This window comes from Herpailurus yagouaroundi, unplaced genomic scaffold (genome assembly GCF_014898765.1).
Source record: "Herpailurus yagouaroundi ecotype Mexico unplaced genomic scaffold, PumYag 67793, whole genome shotgun sequence".
Classification (NCBI taxonomy): Eukaryota; Metazoa; Chordata; class Mammalia; order Carnivora; family Felidae; genus Herpailurus; species Herpailurus yagouaroundi.
In genome coordinates, this window is record NW_024420586.1 from 1,197,620 (window position 1) to 1,208,987 (window position 11,368).

Sequence of the window (11,368 nt, forward strand, 5' to 3'; positions counted from 1 at the left end):
TCTGCATGGGGCCAGTGTCCCTTTATGTTACTTGTACAAATAATCCAGCAGTAGGATCTGTCAAAAAAAGAAAAAAAGTCATTCATACCAGGGTTTGGTATCTTGAAGGTCTGGCTCTGTTGCTCAGTGTCTATGTAACCTTGAATAAATCACTTAACCTCTGTGTACCTCAGTTTCCTCATTTGAAAAAAAGGTCATAATAATAGTACCTACCTCATAGGGAGTTTATGAGGAATGATAAATTAGCATATGTAAATTAGAGCACCAGACACATAATAAGAAATACACACGTGTTTGTTACTATTAAGAATATATAGCTCTCTTCCGGGCAAAGAGCAAGCTGTCATAGCTTATGGAATGTGACTGCTGTAAATCACACAAAAAGTATACCAGAATACTCTTTTTAATGATTTTTAACATTCGAAAGAACTGACAGAGAAAATAGATTCTTTGGCATTCCAGAGGCAAAAAAAGACTGATGACGGAGGTTACAGTTCTGACACCAAGAAGAAGTGTTGGTCCTTAGAGCTGTAAAACAATGAGATGGGTTGCCTTTGAGGTCATGCGTTCACTGACATGGGAGCTGCAGGGGACTCTGGTTGCTTATTAGTGTTGCTGGAGAAGGAGTTTGTGCATCAGAGAAAAGGTATACATAAATGACCTTTCAGATTTTTCTAATTTCGCAAGTCAGTGATTTCACAATTTGTCTCTGAACTCTCTTTCTAATCTTCTACCTTACTAGTTCCTCATATGAACCCTCTGCCCTAGACATACAAGCATAATGGTACACACTCACCAAGTGTTAGGCTGTCTCACCATTTCCCATTTTTTGCCATTTTCTCCACATTGAATGTCATTTTCTTAACAAAATAAGACAAATAGTTTTGTTTTTTTAATGTTTATTTTTGAGAGGGAGAGAGTGCAAGCAGGGTAGGGGAAGAGAGAGAGGGGAACAGGGGATCTGAAGCAGGCTCTGTGCTAACACCAGGCAGCCCAATGCAGGGCTGGAACTCATGAACCACGAGATCACGACCAGAGCTGAAGTCTGACGCTCAGCCAACTGAGCCACCCAGGTGCCCCTTTCAGGTTTTTTTTCCTTTCTGACTTTTTATTGAAATTCCAATTAGTTAACATAAAGTGTAATATTAGTTTCAGGAGAAGAATTGAGTGATTCATCACCTACATACAACACCCATTGCTCATCACAAGTGCCCTCCCTAAGGCAAGCATTTTAAAAGCCAAATTATGGAAAGAGTCCAAATGTCCAACAAATGATGAATGGATAAAGAAGATGTTGTGTGTACACATACACACAAATGGAATACTACTTGGCAATGAGAAAAAATGAAATCTTGCCATTTGCAACAACGTGGATGGAACTGGAGGGTATTATGCTAAGTGAAATAAGTCAGTGAGAGAAAGACAGATATCATATATTTTCACTCATATGTAGAATTTGAGAAACTTAACAGAAGACTATGGTGGACAGGAAGGAAAAATAAGTTACAGAGAGGAGGCAAACCCATAAGAGATTCTTAAATACAGAGAACAAACTGAGGGCTGATGGGGGGGTGGGGGTCGGGGAAAATGGGTGATGGGCAATGAGGAGGGCACTTGTTGGGATGAGCACTGGGTGTTGTGTGTAAGTGATGAATCATGGCAATCAACTCCCGAAGCCAAGCCTACACCATTTACACTGTATGTTAGCTAACTTGCTGTCATAGACTCTGGGTCTGGAGTTCTTTCTTGTCCAGCAAGAAAGGAGGATGCAGGATTAAAAAGCGAGAGAGGCTGAGGTCTGGGAGAAGACAAGACCCCTGATTAGGGGTCCTTGCTCCATTTTTATCAGGGTCAGAAGGCTTACAAGCATGATGGACATGCACAAAAAGACAATGAAACTGTAAACATTAACTCGTGGGCGTGAGTGAAAGGTGGTTTTGAAAATATGCTGTGTTAGGGGTTTGGGTTAATACAAAACAAAATCCTGGCGCTGAGCAGAAGGTTGTTTACAGCAGACTTGAGGCACCACCTCTGCGTACCTAAACTGGTCTAGGGGGTAAGAAAGACAGAGCAAGCTATCTCAGGGTCAACAAGGCACCTTTCTTCTGCTAATTAGCTCCTCTCTGGGCAACTTCACCCAGAGCAGTATATAGCCCTATTTACCTGTTTACCTAATTTGGTCCCTCCTTCCTGTGAAAGCAGCTTTCTGCTATAGTACAAAGTTGGGGGTCATTTCTGCCCTGAATACTTAATCTTGTTTACCTCATATACCTTTGCCCTATACTGGGGCCTTTGCCCTGCCTTACCTATACCTATTCCCTAATCTTGTTTACCCAAACTTGGGTGTGAACATCCTGTGGATTTCTAATTATTTACGCCTTGTTAACCCACTGGTGCAGACTCGGAATTCCTAAGCTTATTCCCCACAACTTGCCAATAAATCGTTTTTTAAAAAGGGCTGAAGAGAGTACAAGAAAGGTGAATGAAATAGGTTTCAATAAATACCAATCTCCAAATATTCCTCTAGAGAAAAAGGATGGATTAGAGGAACTATACTTTCAAAATGAGAGTCCATTTCAGCTGTGTTGTATTCCTACCTTCCAAATGACTGGAAGTTTTGGTAAATGACAGCCCTTCCACCAGCAGGGACCATGACTTTAGGCATGTAAGATAACATCATTCCATTCCGCAGATGATGCAGTCCTGGTGCCCAGAGAGGTACAGAAACTCATCTCAAGTCACACAATACTTGAAGAAGTTGGCATCTAGAAGTTGGGGCTCCTGCCTGCTAGGACCTGAGCTTATCTCTGCTATGTCATGCTCTGTTTTCCCTAAGTCTCAGGATCTCTGTTTTTCTACCACATTCTAGAGTTAATATATTAGCTATCCTAATTATTGTGTAAAAAAAAAAATCTTTGAGTATTCCCAGGCTGTTGCTCTGGCAAAAGGCGGGTGGTTGAGAAGCTTTTCAGAGTTGATATGGTGCATATGTGGAATGGAGTCCTGGGCTCAGACTCTAAAGACAGGAATCCATGTGATGGTGGATGAATTGGTTGACCTCTCTCTCGATTCCTCATCTGTTTAAAAACGTGCCCAATTCCAAGGGTTTCTGTGAGTCAAATGAGATTTGTTTGTGAAGGTATTTTGTATAAAGAAAAAGGTTTTTTTAAAGTATGGCCCAGAGAGTCTTGAGGGTCCCCCATACCTTTTCGGGAGGTTTACAAAATTAAAACTATTTTCATGAATATAAAAAAATAATAAAAATAAAAGTATAAATCTTATTAAAAGTTGCAGCACATATGGTGTATTAAAGCTTAATCTCTATGCATAATACAATAAGGACTTGCTTTTTTTCCTAGCCATGTTAGGCTTGATCCTGAAATATTTAAATGGATATAAATGAAGGCTGAAACAACAAACCCTCACCCTCCTGCCCATACATACTCATTTAGAAAGGACTAAGTAAGTCTGTGTGTACTAACTTCTGTAAGAAGTCGTAAAAATATCTCTCATCTTTTAGATTTTTATTTTACAGTATATTTCTAAAAATGTTTTAATTCAACTTTAAATAAAATAAATACAAGAGTATCTTTATACAGGGGTTCATCAAAAATATATGTTAGTACTTCCTTTCAAGGGAAGGTTTCTAGGGGAAAGAAGGCAAGAAAATGGTAGCTGTTGGCCATTAACTGGTTCAATAGTTACATATATTTTGGTCAGAAGCCTTTATTTAAACCAAAGCTTAGAAAACAGACTATGAAAATTTGGAGCTGCTTTAATTGAGGAGGTGATTGGAGAAAACCCTGCCTCAAAGACTTACAGGGTCACAAGAGTACTTACTCTCTGAAGCTATGCCATTCAAGGGGACAGCACCTTCTCATCCTGAGAACCAAGACCATTTTCTTGGACCAAAGGCAGTGGGAGCTTTCTCTCATGAGATCTTCACAAGGGCAAATGTGAAGTTTTGTATGTTCATTTGAGCTAAAAAAGCATTTGGAACAGGCTCTGGCTTATAACATGATTTTCTGATATGACTTGAGAAGTTACACTACCTTCTCCAAGTGGGCTTAAAAACGCCCCAAATTGGGATTGCATTGAATGTGTAGATAGCTTTGGGTAGTATTGACACTTTAACAATATTTATTCTTCCAATCCATAAGCACGGAATGTTTTTTCATTTCTTTATAAAGAGAAACATATACATATGTTTTCACTCTTATGTGGATCCTGAGAAACTTACCAGAAGACCATGGGGGAGGGGAAGGAAAAAAAAAAGAAAGGTTAGAGAGGGAGGGAGCCAAAACATAAGAAACTCTTAAAAACTGAGAACAAACTGAGAGTTGATGGGGGGTGGGAGGGAGGGGAGGGTGGGTGATGGGTATTGAGGAGGGCACCTGTTGGGATGAGCACTGGGTATTGTATGGAAACCAATTTGACAATAAATTTCATATTTAAAAAAACCCAAATTATGCCCTGACAACTTGATTTCCTAGCAGCTTATATAAATCTATCTTTTCCTTTTTTTCCAATTTTTTATTACACAGAACCTGAGTTACTCCTGGGGGGAAAGTATTAGTCCTAAAATATGCACTTTCCTATCAGAAGTCATAAAATAAACCACTTATCTTTTCCTTTTTCCATAAAACTCTGAGGGAAAAACTTTTAGAAAATGTATACTGTAAATGAATAATTCTACTGAGCATAAATAATATAAAATTAAACAATGCTTAGGCAGAAATATGTTGTTCTGAGATCATTGTCAGGTTACAATTTCTTCTGTTATTTCAGAGTGAAAAAGATGAGTTGCTATGGTTTCCTGTCCTGTTCAAACTGGGTTTTGTTTGGCCACACTAATATTTGTACAGTTATTTTTCCATTACTCAGGAAACGCCACAAACACTCAGTGATAATTGCACAAGCTTTTTTTAAAAAGCATCCATCTCCCCTGACAGGTTTTATGAATTCACATATGTTCTCAGAAAATTTTTATGATGCATTAATAAAATGCTTGACAAAGCACATGTTTTCAGTATAATTATTTACTTAAATGCTCCTTTTCTACACCCCCTCATTTGCTTACCTAGATGATTCATTAAAGATAATTTAGATATGTACATGTTAAAATCAAAAACAAATGGAGACCAGCCTTGAAAATTCTCTGAGCAGACAAAACCAATTTAGTTATGACTAAATTTATTTAATTTAGTTATGGCTTAATCTACTTATTTTCCAAGACTAACTTGACCTGGGTCATTTCTTGCTTATGAACTGTTTCCAAAGGTTGATATGAGATCACCACTGACCAATTACCTGTCATTTTGGAAAATTCTAATACTGTAACCCATCACTGTAAAGAATAAACAGTCTGCTTTCTCACAATATAAGCTGCTTTATAACAACATATCCCTGAGCCTCATTCCATGTTCTTGTTTGAGGGCCCCTGGTTTGCAAACCGTCTCATTTACTAATTATTATTTCAATTGTTAAATGGATTTACTTCTGTTATTTCTGAACTTTTGAGATCTCATGGATCCAAAGAAGATCCCCCAAAGACTCTGAGGCTGGTGACGAAACAGATGCCGGTAACCACAGAGCTCACTGAGCTCCCTGCTTTCTCCCCAACCCTGGAGACTGAGGGTAAGTGTCTCTTGGATCTGAGATCCACTCGCTCCATGTTTTTAGCTGTCTAACATGCATGTGCATGTTTGCTTTCTGTTTTTGTTTGTTGAAGCTTCTTCCTAAGTCACTCTATTCTGTTCAAAAGGGAAGAAAAATTTCCTGTGTCTTGGAGCACATGTTGGGAAGTAGGGCCCCTCATAGGTAAGATGTCTTAGGGAACCTAAAGGCAAAGACGTGTTCTACCTCGTCTATAGACCAGAATCTGATGCCTTTTTGGAAAATGGGTGAACTTTTGGAATTGTAGTGGCCACTTTGGGGAATCTGTAACTTAGGTAAGTCCACCTTGAGGGTCATCCTTAAAAGAGAAAATTCTAAACCTCTCAGAGACAATGCGATGCATTCTTTGATTAGTATGAAGAAGCTTCTAAAAGACAAAATGTATTCAAAAACAGCTCTAAAAGGAACCTTACAGCATGCAAATAAAAAATCTTTAGTAAAAACGTGTGGCCATCTGAACAGGTAAATTTAACTTAGTTCACCTGCCAGAAACACAATTTGGATGTAGTTATTCTTCTCAGTTTTGAGACATGGCTAAAATTTTTAAAACAAAAGTTAAAAGATCTCCGTATTTGTCTGTATGTTATAGACATGTGGCAGTTTTCTACCTCTGGATGATATTTCCAAAATTTATTTGTAAAGAGCTCTATTTAACTGGCTTACAGAAAATTAAGCATTTATAAAAGTCAAGTATACTCTCAGAAACAGAAAAGCTAACCCAAATAATCTAGGATAGTCTTTGATAAATAAAAGCCAGTTTAAGTTTGTTGGTTTCATAAAAGTAGGCATGTCTTAAAATTTGTCAACAAGAAAAATAATTTCAGATGATGGTTAGCTGTTTGATGTCTAATCCAAGAATAACTGTTAAAAGCCAAGTACTTTAAACAAGTGCAAATAAAAGTTTATACTAACTTAAACTAACTAATGGATATTTATTGAATATCTAAATCATTCCCTAATAAGAAAAACATTAAACACTAAGCATAAGTTTAGGTTTATTTACTTTTGGCTTTTTTTTTTTTTACAGAGTGATAAAAAAATATTTGGGCCTTTTAGTAAATATGTCTTGGGCCACATTGAAAAATTCACTAGGAGGAAGAATGTACTTCTAGAAAATTCTGAAATGTACTTATAAATTGCTACTCTACTACAGGATGCTAATACATGAAAGACAGTTTACACTTGCCTGCTTCCTGTTTATCACTGGGAAGTGAAGATTAAAGTAGTTAAAAATTTATAATCAATATGTAAAAATACAACTATTAGAAATAATAAGGGTAAAAAGAGAAGACTGTATATGAAAAGTAGGTAAGGAAAATAAAGTGTGTTATTTGGACAAGAAAAGGTATTAATGACATGGGGGTATTTTTTCATGAAAGAGAAAAGAGAGTAATTTTGTCCTACAGAAAAATGATTGTTCCAGAAGAAGAAATGAAGAAGGGCAAAAATTGAATGGATACAGAAGGCTGTAGAAGGTTTGTGGAAAAGGAATCTTGAGAAAAGAATTTTATGTGGTCAAGATAAGACTGGAATGTTTTAAGTTAAAAAATGGAAGAATTTTAATATTAAAGGTATAGTGAGGCAGAATTAGATTTTGATTTTCTGTTAAAAGGACAGGTTTTTTAGATTGTTGATGTGCTCTTAATAAGAAATTATACACGAAGTTTCTTTACCTCTAATGTAATCTCCCTAGAAAATAAGGATTCTGTGGCTTATAAAAATATTTCCAGTGCTTCACATGGTCTTTATCAAATCTTTGATTACTTAGAAAAATAAATGAGTCTTCTCTATTAAAAGAACTAAGGTTATTTTTTTTTATATAACTACTTGACTATGTGTATTTGCCTTTGAGATCTCTGTCACTTTGGCTGAATGCTTAACTAAGTAAATTGCATAATGTTTTTTCTATGTGCATATGAATCCTCCCCAGATCTTAAACTTGGCTATTTTTTTTAATATCAAATTTATTGTCAAATTGGTTTCCATACAACACCCAGTGCTCATCCCAAAAGGTGCCTCCTCAATGCCCATCACCCACTTTCCCCTCCCTCCCACCCCCATCAACCTTCAGTTTATTCTCAGTTTTTAGGAGTCTCTTATGGTTTGCCTCCCTCCCTCTCTAACTTTTTCTTTTTTCCTTCCCCTCCCCCATGGTCTTCTGTTAAGTTTCTCAGGATCCACATAAGAGTGAAAACGTATGGTATCTGTCTTTCTCTGCATGACTTATTTCACTTAGCATAACACTCTCCAGTTCCATCCACATTGCTACAAAAGGCCAGATTTCATTCTTTCTCATTGCTAAGTAGTATTCCATTGTGTATATAAACCACAACTTCTTTTTCCACTCATCAGTTGATGGACATTTAGGCTCTTTCCATAATTTGGCTATTGTTGAAAGTGCTGCTATAAACATTGGGATACAAGTGCCCCTATGCATCAGCACTCCTGTATCCCTTGGGTAAATTGCTAGCAGTGCTACTGCTGGGTCATAGGGTAGATCTATTTTTAACTTTTGGAGGAACCTTCACACTGTTTTCCAGAGCAGCTGCACCAGTTTGCATTCCCACCAACAGTGCAAAAGGGTTCCCATTTATCCATATCCTTGCCAACATGTGTTGTTTCCTGAGTTGTTAATTTTAGCCACTCTGACTTGTGTGTGGTGGTATCTCAATGTGGTTTTGATTTGTATTTCCCTGATGATGAGTGATGTTGAGTGTCTTTTCATGCGTCCGTTGGCCATCTGGATGTCTTCTTTGGAAAGGTGTCTATTTATGTCTTCTACCCATTTATTCACTGGATTATTTGTTTTTCAGGTGTTGGGCTTGGTTAAGTTCTTTATAGAGTTTGGATACTAAACCTTTAACTGATATGTCATTTGCAAATAACTTCTCCCATTCATCGGTTGCCTTTTAGTTTTGTTGATTGTTTCCTTTGCAGTACAGAAGCTTTTCATCTTCATGAGGTCCCAATAGTTCATTTTTTCTTTTAATTATCTTGCCTTTAGAGATGTGTCAAGTAAGAAATTGCTGCGGCTGAGGTCAGAGAGGTTTTTCCCTGCTTTCTCCTCTAGGGTTTTGATGGTTTCCTGTCTCATATTCAGGTCCTTTATCCGTTTTGAGTTTATTTTTGTGAATGGTATAAGAAAGTGGTCTAGTTTCATTATTCTGCATGTTGCTGTCCAGTTCTTCCAGAACCATTTGTTAAAGAGTCTGTCTTTTTTCCATTGGCTATTCTTTCCCACTTTGTCAAAGATTAGTTGGCCATACATTTGTGGGTCCAATTCTGGAGTCTCTATTCTATTCCATTGGTCTATGTGTCTGTTTTTGTGCCAATACCATGCTGTCTTGATGCTTACAGCTTTGTAATAGAGGCTAAAGTCTGGGATTGTGATGCCTCCCACTTTGGTCTTCTTCTTCAATATTACTTTAGCTATTTGGGGTCTTTTGTGGTTTCATACAAATTTTAGGATTGCTTGTTCTAGCTTCAAGAAGAATGCTGGTGCCATTTTGATTGGGATTACAATCAAAATTGTATTTGATTTGATTACAATCAAATTGATTACAATCAAAATTGGCTATTTTTAAGTCTTTTGCCACTTACAGTTACTGCTTTCTTCTCACTTCTCTGAAAATGGTTACAGTGAACTACAGACAAAAGTGCTTTGCCTTTCAAGGGATTCGGGGAAAAGACCCTGATAAGTACTCTAAAATGCAGGATTCTACTAACTTTAAGATCTTAATAGTAAACTGGGTAAAGATTTCTAGAACTTAATGGAAAACTGATTAAAAAAGTGGCTAATCCAAGACAAAGCAAGCAAAAATTAATTACATAAGACTGAATGAACTGATAATGATGATGATAGTTTTCATGAGTTCATTTAAACAATGCTAGTTGTTTAATGTTTTGCTTTCCAGATTTAAAGCACCCCGTCTTTTCCTCTCTTTCAAGCTATTTATAACGTACAGCTACTTGGTAAAGTTTATCTTTGCAACAAAGGGTGGAATATTTATCTTCTTCTCTTTACACAATTCCCCCAGAATTCATAAACTCTTTTATCAAATATTCTTATTTTTAATATTTTATTCAAATATTCTTATTTTTCATGACAACTTATGTGTTTGCCTAAGTTCAGTTCAGGACACAATTGGAGAAATCCTTGGTCTGGCTTCCTAGTCTCGAGAGGTTCTTGAAAGTCCAATCTAAGATTCCTTATGAAAAGTACCAGCAAAAAGAGCCTATATGGTTGATTACTATTCTGGCTGCACTTATGTAAATAAACAGGCCAAGTTACTGAAGTTAGACTTAATTTGAAACAAATTACTCTTACTGTGCTTATCTCTGATGGAAATGAGGATGATTATAAAGAAAAAAAAAGCATATTTCAATAATACACCTTTGTAGTTATCAGTTCCTAGTGCTGTTACAGTGTGTTTTCTTAAATGGTTTTATTCAAATTCCAGCTAGTTAACATACAATGTAATAGTAGTTTCATGTGTACAATACAGTGATTCAACACTTCCAAAGGACAACTGGTGCTCATCACAAGTACAATCCTTAATTCTCATCACCTATTTCACCTATCCCCCACCCACCTCCCCTCAGGTAACCATCAGTTTGTTCTCCTTAGTTAAGAGTCTATTCCTTGCTTTGCCTCTCTCTTTTTTCCCCTATAATCATTTGCTTTGTTTCTTAAATTCCACATATGAGTGAAATCATATGATATTTGTCTTTCTCTGACTTATTTCACTTAGCATTATACTCTTTAGCTCCATCCATGTTGTTGCAACTGGCAAGATTTCATTCTCTTTTACAGTAATTGTTTCTGAGTTTTTGTTTTCTGCCTGCAGAAACTGGATTGGATCCTGAATTCTAGTTTCTTCCAATATGTGGCTACAACTCTCCAAGCTAACATTTCCAATTTTCTCCCACTCTTATGACTTGGAATCATCATGAAACTAAAACTGCCCATTTCCCAAAGCTGTGGGAGCTAAAGCTGAAAAGCTTGATAGAAACTTTGGAGAAATCACCACAACAGCTCCTCTGTGGACAATCTTCAGGCCTGTGGCTCTATGGCCACTCAGAAAGATCACTAGAGACATTCAAGTTGCAAACCAGGAAAAGACGTCAGATTCCCACTGTTTGCTCTCACTCCATCTGAAGACGCTTGGAACCCAACATCTAGCAATCTTTTCAACTGACTGTTCTCCAAACTCCAAAACTAAATTTGCTATAATTTGCTAAAACTATTAACCTTTGTATTTCTTTGGTTTTCATAGAAATGCATCTCATTAAATTACCTGATGGTTCACACCATATAGAGGCCTCACTGAGATGGAAGCTCACCTACAACACCACCTCCTGACATAAAAGACCTGCACATTCATTTTGGCCTAAGTAATCATGAGGATATGTAATTGTTAATACATCATGTGCCTATGGAAATAACTTTTTAAGAAAGAAACCCATTTGAGTTATTTAACTGGTTATATCTTGGCTCCTGGGAATCTCTACTCTGGGAAATTTTTCAATCCTTGATTATTGTTCTCCTTACAGTCATATTAACCTCTCTAGTGCATCGTATATTGAACTCAATGCCTGTCAGCAGCCACCCACATGCCAAATGGTATCCATTAGGATAGGACAACTGAGTAAAAGAAACAACAATCCTATCAATGATAAAGATGGTTACTAC

The 11,368-nt window shown here is 37.0% G+C and overlaps 1 long non-coding RNA gene across 1 annotated transcript; it reads left to right on the plus strand.

Annotated features, from left to right (window-relative positions):
• Window positions 1–5,466: 5,466 nt before the first annotated feature.
• On the plus strand, window positions 5,467–10,991 carry LOC121025991 (uncharacterized). Its single transcript, XR_005788224.1, has 2 exons — window positions 5,467–5,637; window positions 10,524–10,991. It is a non-coding gene; the product is annotated as an uncharacterized LOC121025991 (long non-coding RNA).
• Window positions 10,992–11,368: the final 377 nt, after the last annotated feature.